This window comes from Triturus cristatus, chromosome 3_1 (genome assembly GCF_964204655.1).
Source record: "Triturus cristatus chromosome 3_1, aTriCri1.1, whole genome shotgun sequence".
NCBI classification, from domain to species: domain Eukaryota; kingdom Metazoa; phylum Chordata; class Amphibia; order Caudata; family Salamandridae; genus Triturus; species Triturus cristatus.
Window position 1 is genome coordinate 1046741714 of NC_140583.1, and position 17753 is coordinate 1046759466.

Genomic DNA, 17753 nt, shown 5'->3' on the forward strand with positions numbered 1-17753 from the left:
TGGTAGAGAGCTCTACACTGCGGGGGCGGGGCTGTTCATATATTACCCCATTCAGGGGTAGCGGGTCGGCCAGCCAATGTTCCGCCGCCACCTGCGGCATGCAAGCCGGCTGGTTCACCCAGTAGTATATGTAATGGGCCTGAGCACATGCGTAATACAATTCAAAGTCCAGGATATCAAAACCCCCCTGCGCCACGGGCCTCACTAATGTCTTCCACTGTATCCTCGGCTGCTTGCCGCCCCAGAATAAACGCGTAAGTTCAGATTGCAGCGTCCGAAAGAAAGCCCGGCCTGGATAGTAAGGTATGTTTAGAAACAAATATAAAAATTGCGGCAGTACCACCATCTTAATCAATGAAGCCCTACCCGCCATTGACAACGGCAGGGCAATCCACCGTGTAATATAAGACGTGAGCCTGCACACGGCCGTTCCATAGTTAAGGCGGATCATTTCTTCCCTATCTCCAGAAATCCGGATCCACAAATATCTCAGATCCGTGTCACACCATGCGAGTGGGTAATCGAGGGGGAATCTGCGCACCGCCGGCGTCATGGGCCACAGCTGCGACTTCTCCCAGTTTATGGAGATTCCAGATAATTTCCCAAATACTATGAATTTGCGCAGCAGCGGGTTTAGGTTATCCTGAGGGTCCCGTACATACAGTGTCAAGTCATCCGCATAAAGCGAGATTAGTATTGGTCTCAGGGGGCATCGGAGAGCTTTATCGCTGTGTCGTTGTCGCAGCCGACACGCCAGGGGCTCAACCGCCAGCGCGAAAAGAAGGGGGGACAAGGGGCAGCCCTGTCTGGTCCCTCTAGTAATGGGGACTGCAGCTGAGACTCCGCCATTAATGAGCACTCTGGCCGTAGGTTGTTGATAGAGTAGCCTTATCCAGGAGATGAACCCCAAGGGGAAACCCATACGGCCCAAGATGCTAAATAGGTAATCCCATTCTACCGAGTCGAAAGCCTTCGTGGCGTCCAAAAAGATTGCGGCCATCGGTAGCTCAGGGGACACGTTCTGCACTATTGAGAGCAGTGTACGGAGGTTATGGGACGTCGCCCTCCCAGGGATGAATCCCGCTTGGTCTGGCAGCACCAACTTGTCGATCAAAAGGAGTACTCGATTTGCAATAAGTTTCGCCAGTATTTTAGTGTCGCAGTTCAGGAGCGACAAGGGTCGATGGGATTCGCAAAGCGTAGGCTCTTTGCCCGGCTTCAGGATAGATATGATCAAGGCTTCTCCCATCGAGGGGGTGAGCACCCCTGCCTCCAGGGATTCCCCGTATACCTCTCGTAGAGCTGGGGCCATAATATCTATGTATTCTTTATAGAACTCGGGAGGGAGTCCGTCAAGGCCCGGCGTTTTGCCAGATTTCTGTTGCATGATGGCTTCCCGTATCTCATCCAGCTCAAACGGGGCACACAGGAACTCCCGATGATGATCCTCCAACCATCCCAGCGCAACATCCCTGTAGTGAATCAGCCCCTTTTGTGGTCTGACACCCTATGATGACCCTCAACCACCACCATTCTGTACTGACTTAAGTGTGTTATGTTACCTTAGCCCTAATGTAGGATGGGTTTGCATATGTCTGCTTTTCTTCTGTCTTTTAGTGGAATAGTCTTTCCAAGAATAGAAGGTATGGGATGTTGAGGTGCAGTCTTGTGGGTGGTGGTGCACACATGTGCTCAATGTTGTATACTGAGGGATTAAGTGTATAATGGTTTTTGGGTTAGGTGAATTATGACTTTGACCTATTGGCTTTGACGTAGTCTAATGTCATTCTGCCTTCTGACTTTACCTTGCTTCAAACTTTTCTGTGTGCACAGTGGTGCTTGTAAGTTGTGTGGATGAGAATTATAGGTGCGGACTATTGCCTTTGACAGGGCCTCATGTCTGACTCTGCCTTGCTGCTGCGTGTTGTTTGGGTTATTCACATTCAAGGTCTTGGTGTTTTCCTGAGCGATTGTTTTTGTTTAGTGTACTGTGGAAGGCCTTGTGAGAGCTTCGTCAAGACAGAGGCTGGAAGAAATGCGAATGGAGGAAGAGACTTGAGAGCTCCTTACTGCCATGGAGATGCTTGCTTGGAACTTGGCCAGTTCTGGTAAAATTCCTCTGGCGGTCGGAGGAGGTCTTTCACAAATCTTCTAGTGTGTTTATAGCTGAGGGTTGCAGGCTGAGAAACTGGGAGTTTGGATTCCGAGCGAGGGCAGACGTGTCTATCTCGGATTGAACCCTGGCTTGCTGAGCTCTGATCCCCAGCTGTAATTCCCCCAGTCAGAAGTGGGCAGTGTGTGCACCAGGTGATGTATTGAGTTGTGTGGTTCTTTGATCATTGGAGGTGTTTTCTTTGTGGTGTGGGAGGTGCACATCCAGAGTACTCCTCTGCTCTCTATATATGTATATCTTTCTGATCTCTTGCAGGACGTCCAGTGTACCTTATCTTATATCAGTTATTGCTTGTTTATTAATCAGTATTATAGTTTGCTCAGTTATTCATTCGTGCCTTTAGATTATAAGTTTGCTACATATATTTGAATATGTTCAATCATATTATTGATATGTTAGAGTCTGCTATGTTAGGTGCATTTGGCTTACTGTGTGATGCTAGTTACTAATAAATACATCCCAGATATACCAATTCGTCTTTTCCTTGTAGCAGGAGGTGTGGACTCTTCTTGGCCAAGTATTCTGTTGTAGAAGGATGGGTGAATTCCCTTCTAGCAGGTAATTGTGTTATAGGAAGTTGGCGCTACTCCTCAAAAGTGATGGGCAAATTATTGTTTTCTTGCCTTGCCTTTGGGGGAGTGTTGAAAGTTTGCCCACCTTAGGAAGTGCAAAGGTGTAGTATATTTGCCTCCCAGGTGGGAGTGCAGGGATTGGGTGTGGCTTATTGGTGAGAAGCCACATTCAAAACATTTTGGCGTAGTCGGCAGGATCTGAACATTGATTTAAAAGGGGAAGAAATATGTTTTTTAGAAATTGAAAGCAGACTCTTAGATATCAATTGATTTATTTGCATGGGGGTAGCCCATATGATGTGCTGGCTCGTGAAGTGAGCTAATTGTGCTGAGTTAGAATTGGTGTGTGTGTGTTTAAGTGTGTTTTGTAAAAAGTGCTTATAAATAGCTTGCTACGTGAAGCAGAAAGGGCTGGATCCCTTTCAAGTGTTTGTTAAGGAATGCATATCAAATATTTTCAGTTGCAAAGTGAATGTAAGATATCAGAGCATAACTCTGAAACGTGGGACTCCGAGATTACAGACTCCAGAGTTGCGATGAAGGGTGTTAATCAGCAGGAGATTAATGACATTTTAGACAGAGACAGCGGTGTTATTTTAAATGTGTTGGTTAATATGCATCAAACATGTGAGCATTTGCTAAAAGAACGTAGTGAGTTGAAAACAGAGCTAGTTGATGCCCAGTTTGAAAATATATCTTTGAAGACAGAATTAAACGTGTACCAGGCTGTGAAGCTGTTTACTTTGACCTGCCAGAATGATTCAGATGTGCAGCCAGTAAGGAATGTGCAGGAAAGGAACCAGACTAATGTTTTAGGCTTAACGATCACCGGTTGCGGACATAATTCAGACATTACAGTGAATGATACATTTTGCTTCGAAAGAGAAATGCAACAATATGATTTTGAATATGAACAGCAGATTGTGTACAATGATTACAGGAAAGTGCAGGGACATGAAAGGTTACTTTTAAATTCAGATGCTGGACAAATGCAGATGATTTTGTGCGTTTGCGCACCACAAGATACTGGTAGGGAAAATGTGATTTGCCTATGGGAGATTGCAATGGTTATTAAGTGGCATGTACAGACAGAAAAACAGTTTGCACAGGATTTGATAGAAAGTCCTGAAGTGGAGTTTGAAACACAAGATTTCCCAGTGAAGGTGCCCTATGTTACAAAGGAAATTAATTTGAAACAGTACAGAATGCCAGATGGGCGTGAAGGGATCAGTGAGATCATTCAGGGCTTGACAGATTGAGGTGGTGACAATTCTTGGCGCATGACAGTTGATTATTGCGAATTGGACAAATATATACCTTCTCTGACTGATGCTGTCCCAGATATTGTTACAGAAGTAGCATGGGACTTGATATGTGGCTTTTGATATTGCCAATGCTTTTTTCTTTTTGATATGTCAAGAGCAGTTTAGTTATTTTTTCATGAGGCGATAGACTAATGTCAGTTAAGAATTTGCTAGAATTAGTTGGACAGAAAAGAGGAGCATTTTCAGAGTAAAGAATGTGAAGTTTTGCTGGAGGTAAGGAGAGGTTAAAGCTGTTTTTCCTCTCAGACATGTAAAGAGTTGTTCTGGGAGTGGGTCATTTGAAAGCGTCTTTGAGACTGATGTTTGGGAGGCTTGCAGTGAGATCATCCAGCAATGCTGAGAAGAGCTCAGGCTTTCTGTGATGACTTAGGAGGCCTAAGGGAGGGGTCATCCCAGCTCCTCTCCCCAGTAGAGAGAGTCACAGAGCAGATAGGTACAGAGGAAAGTTGGCAGCAGGAGTTCAGAGCACGTTGACCTTGAAGAGATAAGGTGCGAGCTAGAGACAGCCGGAGAAGTCTCTGCTTGTTATGTTTGGCAAGGGGCCATTTAGTGTCCGCAGAGATTTGTGAAGGGGGGCAGCACCTGTGAGGGGTGCAGTGAGAGAAGTGAGAGAAGGAGACTGCCCCAGCCCTTCTTGCTGTGTAAAGAAGAAGAGAGATTTTACCAAGAATTCAGAGGCTAAAGCGTTGGTAGTATTCTTAGACAATTCCCCAGAGCTGGAGGAGACCTATGTAGACAGAAATTAAAATATTGTATTTTTAGAAATGCAAGACGGAAGAAGTGTACTTTTGAAAAAATGATTTTTGCAAGAAGAGTGATGCTTGTTTCTTTTTTCAGATTCGCCCAGTTCTCCGCGTGTGAGTGGGACTCCCTTCTCCCGTGTGAGTGGGGCCCTCCCTCTCCCCCCCCTCCCCCTTCCCTTCCCTCTCCTTCCCCCCCCCAAGCCTGGAGTGATCGCCAGACCAGACGGTGGCGGCTGATGCCTGTGGCTATCCAGACTGGATGGGGTCCTCCCTTGTCAAGGAGATACGGATGCAGATATATACCGGAGAACATGATGGACCGCTTCTTTTCAAGCAAAGAGGGATCAGCGGAGTGTGGAACTGTTTCTTTCATGTGAGGCCAACTTTATATGCATGAAGGCTGTGTGTCTTTCACACAGGGTGACTGCTTGTGTGACGGTGAAGACAAAACAAAAGAAGGAACTACAGGATGTGCTTTGCCAGAACTGTTTTATCAACGTGAAGTTCAGATGCGATGGATGATTGCTGTGTGTTTTTTCGCACAGAAGGACTGTTTTTGTTTTTAGGGATGGAGACCAATAGAGACGCTTTGCAGCGATCAGAGTAGATATTTTCTAAGTTAGTGAACAGTAATAACCTGTAGCTATTGCTACAATATATGAGTTGGGCAGTAGAGTTTCCAGTTTCACCATTAGAGGCATTAGGAGCATTCAAAAGCTTGATTCATTTATTTTGTGTATTCATTTAAACATGTATCCAGATATCTATTTCTAGATGCACCTGAGTTATTGCTTCTACATGTATTTAGAGAATGCAGACTATGTGCTCTAAAGTGATTCTCATACTTTTGATGACTTTTTCAGTTTTGCAATGGAGCATTTCGATCATAGTGGCTTTTTAGTCATGATTTGTTTTGAATTATGTATTTTTGTGTGCCACTTCAACACATGAGTTGCTGTTTCAACATGTGCTTTTTAGTAGTTGTGCCTTTCAATTTACGCATGTGGTTTTAAATGGTTTTGCTTTCAATTGAGATATGCAGTGATTTAATGATAGTTTAGTTTTGTTTTTCAGTTATGTATTTGCCTGATTTTGTTTTTGACATATGTGAATGGTGATGATCAAGGGTCATGGGGTGCAATGTAGTGAATCAGCCCCTTTTGTGGTCTGACACCCTATGATGACCCTCAACCACCACCATTCTGTACTGACTTAAGTGTGTTATGTTACCTTAGCCTTAATGTAGGATGGGTTTGCATATGTCTGCTTTTCTTCTGTCTTTTAGTGGAATAGTCTTTCCAAGAATAGAAGGTATGGGATGTTGAGGTGCAGTCTTGTGGGTGGTGGTGCACACATGTGCTCAATGTTGTATACTGAGGGATTAAGTGTATAATGGTTTTTGGGTTAGGTGAATTATGACTTTGACCTATTGGCTTTGACGTAGTCTAATGTCATTCTGCCTTCTGACTTTACCTTGCTTCAAACTTTTCTGTGTGCACAGTGGTGCTTGTAAGTTGTGTGGATGAGAATTATAGGTGCGGACTATTGCCTTTGACAGGGCCTCATGTCTGACTCTGCCTTGCTGCTGCGTGTTGTTTGGGTTATTCACATTCAAGGTCTTGGTGTTTTCCTGAGCGATTGTTTTTGTTTAGTGTACTGTGGAAGGCCTTGTGAGAGCTTCGTCAAGACAGAGGCTGGAAGAAATGCGAATGGAGGAAGAGACTTGAGAGCTCCTTACTGCCATGGAGATGCTTGCTTGGAACTTGGCCAGTTCTGGTAAAATTCCTCTGGCGGTGGGAGGAGGTCTTTCACAAATCTTCTAGTGTGTTTATAGCTGAGGGTTGCAGGCTGAGAAACTGGGAGTTTGGATTCCGAGCGAGGGCAGACGTGTCTATCTCGGATTGAACCCTGGCTTGCTGAGCTCTGATCCCCAGCTGTAATTCCCCCAGTCAGAAGTGGGCAGTGTGTGCACCAGGTGATGTATTGAGTTGTGTGGTTCTTTGATCATTGGAGGTGTTTTCTTTGTGGTGTGGGAGGTGCACATCCAGAGTACTCCTCTGCTCTCTATATATGTATATCTTTCTGATCTCTTGCAGGACGTCCAGTGTACCTTATCTTATATCAGTTATTGCTTGTTTATTAATCAGTATTATAGTTTGCTCAGTTATTCATTCGTGCCTTTAGATTATAAGTTTGCTACATATATTTGAATATGTTCAATCATATTATTGATATGTTAGAGTCTGCTATGTTAGGTGCATTTGGCTTACTGTGTGATGCTATTTACTAATAAATACATCCCAGATATACCAATTCGTCTTTTCCTTGTAGCAGGAGGTGTGGACTCTTCTTGGCCAAGTATTCTGTTGTAGAAGGATGGGTGAATTCCCTTCTAGCAGGTAATTGTGTTATAGGAAGTTGGCGCTACTCCTCAAAAGTGATGCGCAAATTATTGTTTTCTTGCCTTGCCTTTGGGGGAGTGTTGAAAGTTTGCCCACCTTAGGAAGTGCAAAGGTGTAGTATATTTGCCTCCCAGGTGGGAGTGCAGGGATTGGGTGTGGCTTATTGGTGAGAAGCCACATTCAAAACAGTCCCCCAAGAACGGAGCAAGGTCCAGCCTATCTCCGCGCTGTGTAGTGTATAAGTTAGTATAGTGGTCCCTGAAATCGGCCTGTATGTCTGCTGTGTTCATGTGCACATCTCCTGTCCCGCCCCTGATCTCTAAAATAGCGGTAGCGTTCTTGGGTTTTCTTACCATGTCGGCAAGCATTCTTCCCGGTCGTTCCCCTTCTCCGTATCTCCGGGCCTGCCAGTATTTTCCCATAAACAGCGCTTTCCGGTTCGCCTCGGCTATATAATCCGACAGTTTCCCTCTAAATTCAGTCGAAGCTTGTCCTCCATCTCCCTCCGCCATGCGCATCTCCAATGCCCTCAGTTCCTCTTCCAGTTTATGGAGGCGTCTCCTAATGTCACGAAGCACTCTGAAACTTTTGGAAATACACACCCCTCTAACCGTGACCTTAAAGGCCTCCCATATTGTCGCTATCGACTCTACCGATCCCCTGTTTCTCTGAAAGAAACCCTGGATCTCCTCTTCCAGTTCCGCTCGGAATACCTCATCCAGCAATGCCGCAGGCTGTAGCCGCCAGAGGGGGCGCGATACCCCACCTCCTAGTACGTCAATCATTAAATGCACCGGCGAGTGATTAGAGTGTGTGCGCGCTAAATGGCTCACCTCCGCAATGCACGGGCCCAGTCCGCTCGACGTGAGGCAGTAATCTATTCTAGCCCAGGTCGCCGCGCCTGCCGTAAAATGAGTACCTTCTCTGTGCTGTGGTTGTCTGTGTCTCCATGCATCTATGAGCCCTCCCTCCGCCAAAATATCCTGCAACACTGCCTGCGAACGAGTGTAGTGTCGTGGCTGCGCCCTGGACCTATCCATCTGGGGATCTAGAGCCACATTAAAATCTCCCCCCCAAATGACGTGTGCAGTATCACCTTCCCCCAAAGGACGGAGAAAAATTCAGGCGCATCAACATTCGGTCCATAGCAGCTGACCAATGTAATCGTATCATTTCCCAACCTCCCCCATACTATGGCGTATCGTCCTTGTGAGTCGATCACCTCTCCCTGGGGCTGGAAGGGCACATGACGTTTAATAAGGATAGCCACTCCTCTGGCATACGAGGAATAGGAAGCGAACAGACGGTATGCGGCCCACTTGCTAGCAAATAGTGTAGGGTGCTGTGGGGCGAAGTGGGTCTCCTGCAAAAAAGCCACACTAATACAGTGGCGGTCCAGATACGATAGTATCTGTCTTCTTTTTCTAGGGTCCCCCAGCCCTCGCACGTTCCAGGACATAACTCCCATGCTTTTATCCTGCTTCATGCCTCCCCATCCGGGTATAAGTGTTGTATATTTCTAACCGTGCAGTGATCAACGTGTCAGCGTTGTCTGTTGACGTGTAGACTGATCTCGCATTTCTTAACTGTGCTATACAGTAAAACAAATTCCCCTCAACTCTCCCCCCCTCCTCCCACTGAAACATCCCAATAATGCCAGTACTGTAATGCCCTCCCCCTCCCCGTCCCCTCCACGCCTCTTCAACTCTGCCACTAGGCCTTCTATAGGGAGGCTAGTCAAGCGAAAACAAAGCAGGGGTTCTCCCAATTGGGGGCTTCCTACCAGGTGGCTACAAGGAACACCAACCTCCCTGAGGGGTGCGGCGTAGCTTTCCACATCCCCCAGAGGAAGCAAGGGTGCCCGGTGCGCTCTATATCTACTCCATTATGCCAATTACATACTGTCATCTGTCTCTATATATCCCGTTAGCAGAGTCTTCACAGCCTTTTCTAGGGCCGCCCCCAATTCCCAGCATTATCACTTCCCTTTTTCCGCAGTCATGCAACGTCCGATGTGGTGGGCGTCTTCGGATCTTCAGTAGAGCGGGGCGTTTTACTACGGCATTTCACCTGATTCAAGTACTCCTCTGCTTGCTGCGGCCTGGTAAAGAACATCTGTCTCCCTTGATGGGTAATTCTCAAGCGTGCCGGATAGAGTAAAGCGTAATCTATTTGCGCCTGTCTCAGTTTCTGTTTCACAGGAAGGAATCGCCGCCTGTCCTTCTGCACCGCTGCGGTGAAGTCCGGATAAATAGTAAAACTGACCCCTTCATAGTTTAGTTGTTTCTTCTCCCTTGCCACCTTAAGGGCTACATCTCGGTCCCTGTAGTTGAGGAGGCGAGCTATGATAGGTCGGGGCACTCCCCCAACTGGGGGCCTGGGTCCCAGAGAGCGGTGCGCTCTTTCCACCACAAATTGAGGGGACAGTAATTCCGCCCCTAACACCGCCAGCAGCAGTTTTTCTACGTACAGTTCCATCTTGCCCATATTTGTACTTTCCGGAATACCTATGAGGCGGAGGTTGTTGCGTCTACTCCTCGCCTCCATGTCCTCGCTCTTGGCCGCTATCACTTTCAGCAGCTTGTCCATCTGGGTTATTGTTGTTTGCACCTGCGTGACGGTATCTTCCGAGTCCGAGATACATTTTTCTGCCTCCTTGAGCCTATCTTCATGCCCGTCTATTTTGCGCACTATGTTGTCCATTCTCGTAGTCATGTCATCCATCTTGGCTGCAATGGACGCTATACCCTGTCGCACTTCCAGGAGGATAAGTTTCATATCCGAGTCAGGCTCCGGTTGCGGCTCCCGCGTCCCCGCCACCTCAGCTCCATCAGCGCCTTCCGAGACCCCTTTGGAGTTCTTCTTGGCCTCAAATGGGAGCCGCGATCGTCGCGCGTCCATTTTCCCCATTCTGCGCTGTCTGCAATGAGCTCTCTCTATTCGTCTCCCACTGTCTCTACTCAACTCCAGCCTGAAGCAGCCTCCGCTCTCCGGTTGTACAGCGCTCCCTTCCTTCCCCGCTCTGTGGCCTCTGTCAATTCACCCCCTCCCCAGCAGGTCGCAGCCAGGTGTACAGCCTCTTAAGCCGCGTCTCTGTCCTGCCGCGTCGCTCCCCTCGCAGCGCTCACCATCAGCCTTCACCTGTCGCAGCGGCCCCCTGCCTTCGGGCGCCCTCGTTACAGTGCGGGCCTTCGTTGGGGGTAGGTAATGGGCAAAGTCACCCTCCTCTCTCACTTCTCCAGGCTCCCAGCTCTCTCATGTCCCGCAATGCCAAGCGCTCTCAGGCGCAGGGCCGTGCTATCTCTGCAGGCCGATCTCTCCCAATCTTTCCAGGCCTTAGATCCACTCCAGCTCCTCAGCCAGGTTTCCCCACAGTCAACGGCCACACTGCGCAACGCCTCTCGCCAGGATCCTCTCACCGCTATCGCCGCGGGCGAGCCGTAGGCCTCGTTACCTCACTTGCCGCTGTCAGGGGCCTCCCGTCACTCGTAGGAGCTCAGTGTCGATCACTCTTCCCCAATAGGCGTCCTCTGGTCCGCTCTCCCCTCAGAGCCACTTGCGGGCCTTTCGCGCTGCCAGGCCTTGTCTGCACATACTCCGCAGGGCCCGCGTCCAGGTCGCAGCTTAGCACCCCTGCTATCCCCGTCTCCAATCCGTCTTCAGTTTCCTTCAATTCGGGCCTCAATAGCCCGTGGGGCCGCTATCTCCTGCAGCACCCGCACTCCGCAATACAGGAGATTCGAGACCAGGGGCACAGCTTTTTCCCTCCGGCGCGGCTCCGGTTCCAGCAGGGCCTGCTCTCCACAGGAGCGCCGCGTCCTCACGTGAATCCGCTCCCCCAGTTGCAGCCTCAGCAGGACCCGCCTCCTCTCCGCTCCGCTCCGGACACAATCACCGCTTTCTGCTCGCCAGTTGCTTCGCCACCGTTCAATCTTTCACCGAGTAAGCAGGGGCACGTAAGCTTTCCTGCTCACTCCATTTCAACCCCGCATAGGTAGTTAGAGAGGATTATTTCAAGGATATCAGGCACCGGGCTGCGGGAGCTTCACCCAAAGGCAGCCATTCCGCACTTGCGCCACCTAGCGCCCCTTTAAGAGCAATATCTGATGGATCTTTATGAGGTTTCAACATGATGGAAATGATAGCCTCAAATAGAGAAGGGGGAGGGAAACCAACTCAAAAGATGAATCATAGAGTCCAGCCAGTCTAGGTGTGAATTGTGGGGCAAACATGGAGTAGAATTCAGCTGGGATGCCATCAGATCCCTGTGTTTTACCATGAGGGAGGTCATGTAAAATGGATGTCATCTCTTGCTGTGAAATTGGTAGGTCCATTCATTGTCTAGCCTCAATATTAAGAGGAGGGAGACGAATAGGAGCAGTGAAATCATCTATTGCTAGATCCAGAACATACGCCAAAGAGTGGTAAACTCGGTATAATACATGTGAAGAGCATCATTAATTGACTGAATATCAGCTACTGCTCCAAGAGACAACAGTATGTAGAAAGGGGTACCGCTGGAAATGCGAGGATTAACTAGATGAGCCATTCAAACATAATAAAAAAGCTTTTCGTGTCTTACATTGTCCAATTATAGCACACAAGAAGCAGATTTCTAGGAATTTTGTAACAGGGCATGCAGTATTTATGTGTTATAAGTAGAGACAATTTCTAAAAGACACAAGTAGCAAGTCCTAATTAAATTATAACACTTGTTTTCCAGTGCCCAGAACCTACCAAGTCATCCACTAGGTAGAACTGTAAGTTTAAAAATGACTTATGTGTGAATGGTAGAAGGCCAGATGTTAAATACATTTGAGGAGATAGTGAGTTGTAGCTATTGACCGACACTAGCCATACTTTCAGTTTTTCTACTGTGCTCAGTTCAGAGTGAAGGCTTGCCTAATGAATTGTTTCCTGAATGGTTGACTTTATTGAGTCTTTAGAGGAATTGAAAACATATCTGGGAGTCTCTAACTCACTGGTCAGTATTAGGAGTTTGGCAGATTTTGGTGTGGAGATACCAGAGGACTAGAATTTCAGATTCTGTCTGGCATTCCAGCACCAAAATCCACCAGTTACTACTCGGAACTGGGAATAATGCAGACGTGGGGATACTGGCTCCTTTTCTGTGAGGTTTTTCCCAATTCCAGGGAGAAAAAAGCAGACATTTTCCTCCTGTTCTGTGCAGGCAGAAAGTGTCAGGAAAGGGGCTGGTGGAGGCTGTGGGGGAAGCTTGAGGGTAGATCAATGTAGACTTATGTTTCTTGGGAGGAGATGCTGTTTGCTCCCCCCATGATGCTGCAGATGTCGGGAAAAGACTCGCATCATCTGCCTCTGCAGCTGAATTATCGGGCTCAGAGGCCTGATAATTCCAGGCCATGAGTCACTTGTGATTGCATGTGGCAGAATTTCACCCAGAGTTATAACTCTGGGAGAAATTCCGCCACTGATAATGAGGGTCCCAGTTTATTACACAGGTCTACTTAAGGGATTTAGTGTTCCCCAAAAAGCACAAGGAAGTGAAATTTGATCACCAGGTACTTATACTGAGTGACTATTTCCAGTCCCAACTCCTACACAAACCAGGTGACGCTACTTTTTCCAGATCACAAAACGGGTTTGCCTGGAGTTACTTCATGCTGTTGGCGGTAAGTTGAGGCAGTGCTTGCTCTAAGCACCGTTTACCACTGTATTATAAAAACAGGATTCTGGAGGTGATAATATGTGGCACGTATGTTTATGCACATTTGCGGTGAGGAATTTTGTTGGTGATGTTTTCTGTTTTTTTGTGATGCTGTGTTTTTTCCTGCATTGTTGCAATGTGACTGCTGTGTTGTACTGCAGTTGAGTTGTGTTCTATTATGTTGTGATATGACATGCTATGTGGTAATTGTATTGTTACAGTGCTCTGTGTGTGTATTGTTTTATATTCTGTTGCTTACTTTAGATATTTCAAAAAATGCTGTAATATTTCTACCTAAAAGGAGCACATGCCTTGAAAGTTCCAGTGACAAACAACCACTTACCACTGTCTAAGGTGGTAAAATAACACAGCTCATGTTCAACTATTTAAGACACCAGTCAGTCTAAAACTGTGGCAGAGACTGATACAGCCCGTAAATTTAGTTTTGGTGCTATTTATAAGCAGTGCACTATTTTTGTTGTAATCTGTTTAGCCATTTAAAGTTTTTTGCAAACTCATCCATCAGCATTTGATGGTGGCGTATGCCAGCATAATTCAAATATACATTAACTTCAAAAAGCCTTTTACTTCAACATACTTCTTCCCAACTAGAGACATATCTTCCCTTTACAAATATATACTTCAACAAGCACTCTCCTGCAATATACCTTTAATTAAAATATGCTTTACTTCAACATACCATTAACTAGACATGCTCTTCACTACACATTGGTATTTACTTTATTCAGACCTATTTGTAAATCAATATGATGATAGCATCCAAGTTAAAGCACATGTAACTAAAGTGCATGTTGATGCACTATTAGTTATGGTGTTCTGACTTGAGTTTGAACCTCAATTAAGTGAGGAGGTGAGATGTTTATTTCACCTCCCAATACACCCGGCAGCCTTTTGAATTTGCACAGCTGCAGGAAGCCATCTTGTGTTGACTGGAGCCCATTCCTTAACCTATAAAATGGTTGTTTCACCAAGTACGGCTATTTACCTTAAGCACGAAGCATTCTGGGGCATATATCATGGGTATGTCCAGAAACTGGCACACTCCTAAACTCTAATCAGGAATTAGCCATAAGACTCGGTTCAAATATCCACCAAAGTTTCTTTGAGAAACTCAAGTATGAGGAAGATATTTGGGTGTCCACCTTCTGGGGAGTAAATAAAAAATGTCAAATTTAGGCGCATCCCATGCACTCTACTGGACTTTAACTGTCCTATTGTCAGAACTTTCACTGTTTTTTTTCTATTATGTTTCATGACTGAAGTGGCTTGTGCTCGATTCAACTCTCAAAGTAATAAATAAAATAAACAGTGAGAAATGGTGCAGAGCTCAGTCGAATGCCGAAGCGGAGGTTCCTCGAACAAGGATGCAAATAAGAAGCGCAGAAAATCATCACTGAAAGAAGAAATAGGAAAGGCACACAGAAATTCAAAACAAGGAGCATCGCTGGGGGACGGGCAAAGACGTTTATAGGAAGGGAAGAAGAAAACAAAACAATCAAAGGAAAGAAAGGCAGAAAAAGAAAGGAACCAAGTAATATGGCGAGGGCAAGAGAAATAAGCAAAGCACAAGAATTTATGGAAGAGAGGCAGAAGATATAAAGTTAAAAAAAAGGCAACTGCAACGAAACAAAATACAAAAAAAATGATGTGATAATTGTTTTTCCAGCTATGTTACAAAACTCCCGTAGAGGTTAGCATATTTCAAATTCAGACACTTTACGTGTAATGTATTTTTTTAGCAATGTTTATTATGCCATCCATTATGAAAAGTCACCTGCGGAGGAACATGGTGTCGGATACAGAAAGTCAGTTTGTACGACCCTTTACGTGTGCCACAACATCAAAAGAATATTCAGCGTGTGCCTACAGTTCGGATATTATTACAACCTAATTCAAAATGACTCATTTAATTGATCTAAGAAGGATGAAAGACTAAGTTGACTTTTCTGGAATTAAAACCCATGACATAAAAATTCCACCGAGCTATCTGCATTAGATGTTTCGATTCAATTCTAAAAAAAATTTCTGAGAAAGCATGAATGATTAGATGTAAGGGCTGTCGAAATAATCCCCTCCTGCGGCTCTCCTGGTTCAAGCAACTGCTGCAGAAACCATGGTGAAACTTGAAGGGCAATGCTTTGAACTCAGAAGTGGACAAACAGACATTCATCCCTATAGGGTTGTTCCAGTTAGCACCACCTAATTGGGTATTAGTGACACCAGGCACTTACTTTTCTGTTCAGAAATAGAGAGAGTCATGCCTCGCCTGTGCCAAAGTCCCATCACCACCCCATAAAGCTTCCAGTGTTAATTCCCCTCAATACTAGGGTGGTGGCTCTATGTTAAAAACAAATGGTGAGCAGTGCTGGACATCAGCTTGGTGTTCCTCCTGGTGGCCCTCTAGGGCTGCCAGGTACAACCCATCCCCTGGTGGAGAAAAATAAAATGGTAATGAAGTTAATTCATTACCATTTTATTTTCTTCACCCTGTCCCAAACAGAGCATCAGGACAGGAGCGGGCTACTGCTGAATGAGCAGGGCGCTTTCAGTTTAAAGTGAGCATGTCTTTTTGGACGATATTCTTGTGACGGCCAGCCACACATGCATAGTTTAAACCTCTCTAACCCAGCTGGCTTGAGACAGCTGGGTTAGAGAAAGCCAAAGCCTCTAGAGCGCTGTGGAGCGTCGAGTAAGGCCGCCCCCACCAATCTTAGCACTGTTCTCATGCTGGTGAGAGCAGCACTTGGATTGGGGAAGGGTGTTTGGAGTCTGCCTGCCTCCCTCGTGGAGAGACCATCGAGGAGGAGGAGGACGCGCATTGCGCTCGCAGGTAAGTTGTTTTAATGTAATGTTTTATTTCAATGTCCCAACCGCGCTACCCCCCTCTGGACATGCCAGCTGCTACTGTCCTTGTGGTGCACAATCACCTCCGGACAAAAGTGGAAGCTTGGCATCCATGTACAACACTATTCACGTCCTCCTGCCCTCCTCCTCCAAGGAAATTTTTTTTTATTTAAGCTGCGATGGGAATGAATAATAATAAAAAATAACATACAATGGAAGAACAAACATGAAAGTTACAAAACAGCAGGGTAGAAGTCTGAGTGTTGAGAGCAGTCAGGCCAGCTGACACATCTGTAAACCACTTTCCAGGACCTGATGAATTCTCCTTGGAAGTAATTAGATGAAAATACTGCAGATTCCAATTATTTCCGGCCAATCAGTATATCTGGCCACTGCTGCACAAGGTACTCGCCCTTTCCTATCACTGGAAATCAATTAAAACCACTTCTCTTTAATGACTAGAAATCGATTTAAATAACAAGCTTAAGACAAAGAATCTTTGTTCTAGAAGTGAAGCTGATGACTCAGGGGCAAGGGGGCCTGGGTTTTAATTCAGTCATCTTCAGTGCACTACACTGTGTGATCTCTGTACCTCAGTCAGTTTTTTCATCTGCCCGAAGAGTAGGGAGTCTCTAGAGCACCTTACAACAAAGAACACATCATAATACACAAAAACAGACAATATCTCTCCCTGACCCTAAAAGAAACCCTGACATTTAGCGCAGGCAGTGCTGAATCCCGGAAACAAAAGCTGGAGCAATGATGCAATCATACTGCTGCGAAGTGGAACAGTTCAAGTGCCCTTTAACCCCGGCTTCCCGTTCTACTTCCTGTTCATGCACAACAAGCTTCCAAATACAGTCGTCAATTGTTCTCCTGCGTCACTTATATGAACAGGGCTCTGTGGAACGAAAAGCAGCTTTCGACAAAACTGAGCTTAGAGATGTAGTTTGCCTCTGTGGTGCACGAGGCTGTTGCATGTTATGTCCGATTGTAGAAATAATAGCAACAATAATAAAGCACGAGAGTATTAGAAATAAACAAGAAGCAAACTCGGTTGCCTCAAAAGGAACGGTTTTTGCCCCGAGTATTATTTCTTTTTTTGCACAATTAATTTCAAGTTATAACTGGGCATCTTGAATTCCCAAGTTCGAATTTTAGGTTTGAATGTTTCCGAGCCCACATTCCACTTATTACTGGGAAAAATCTGCCATATTTTACGGATTTCAAACATAAATGTGTGTAAGGTTAGACAGAGAGACATGGGTGCCACAGGGAGAGTAGAACATACAAACAGAAGTGTTGCAAGGGTTTCAGGAAGTCCATGCTAAACAACAGTTTGCCACCTGGGACCTCCATATTCACCAGTGTCAAGGCCATTTTTAGGTCGAGCCTGTGTGAGCATGTGCCAGCGTATGCGCTCTCGTGACTCTTGGGTTCAATAATGGGCTTAGAACCCGCCCATTGCTTACCATCCGTTGGCCTAATGATCACTCGTCTTTGCTGCCTTCTAATAATGCAGCGCTTGCCAAGCATCACCTCCTTTTCTTTCCGTGACTCACGGACCAATCACAGATTACTTATGTTTGATTAGTGTCCCTCCGCTGGCCATCCGCTGCTCACGCTGTGATTCAGGTACTATTTCTTCTGAAAAAAGCGATATGACGTGGTCATCACTGGCCGCGTCATAATGCTTTTTTTTAACCTTCTCCCTACGTGTCCCTGTTTCTTTTTATCCCTTCCTCCCACCAGCGCTCCAGTCCATCTCTTCTCCTCCTCCCTCCCGCCCCATCTCTGTTTATTCTCCCTCCTTGCGACAAAGGGGGGAAAAGAGCTGTGAAGCAGCCAGCGCTACCAGCTTCATAACACTTTTTTTTAACCATCCCGTTATTCACCCGCATCCACCGCCCTGTTACCCAACTCCACCTGACTACCATAAGCAAAATCTACTGGTTTTTGCCAATGCTTATTTAAAATCTGGCAACTT

The 17753-nt window shown here is 46.0% G+C and overlaps 1 protein-coding gene and 1 long non-coding RNA gene across 2 annotated transcripts in view; one reads left to right on the forward strand and one right to left on the reverse strand.

Moving 5' to 3' along the window:
• LOC146861483 (uncharacterized) overlaps window positions 1-7126 on the forward strand; it is a 124937-nt gene extending 117811 nt beyond the window's left edge. The window contains exon 2 of the long non-coding RNA XR_014978968.1: window positions 4908-7126. This is a non-coding gene — a long non-coding RNA (uncharacterized LOC146861483). The remainder of the gene's footprint in view (window positions 1-4907) is intronic.
• Window positions 1-17753, reverse strand: part of HOATZ (HOATZ cilia and flagella associated protein) — a 162093-nt gene that overhangs the window by 84987 nt on the left and 59353 nt on the right. The window lies entirely within an intron of this gene.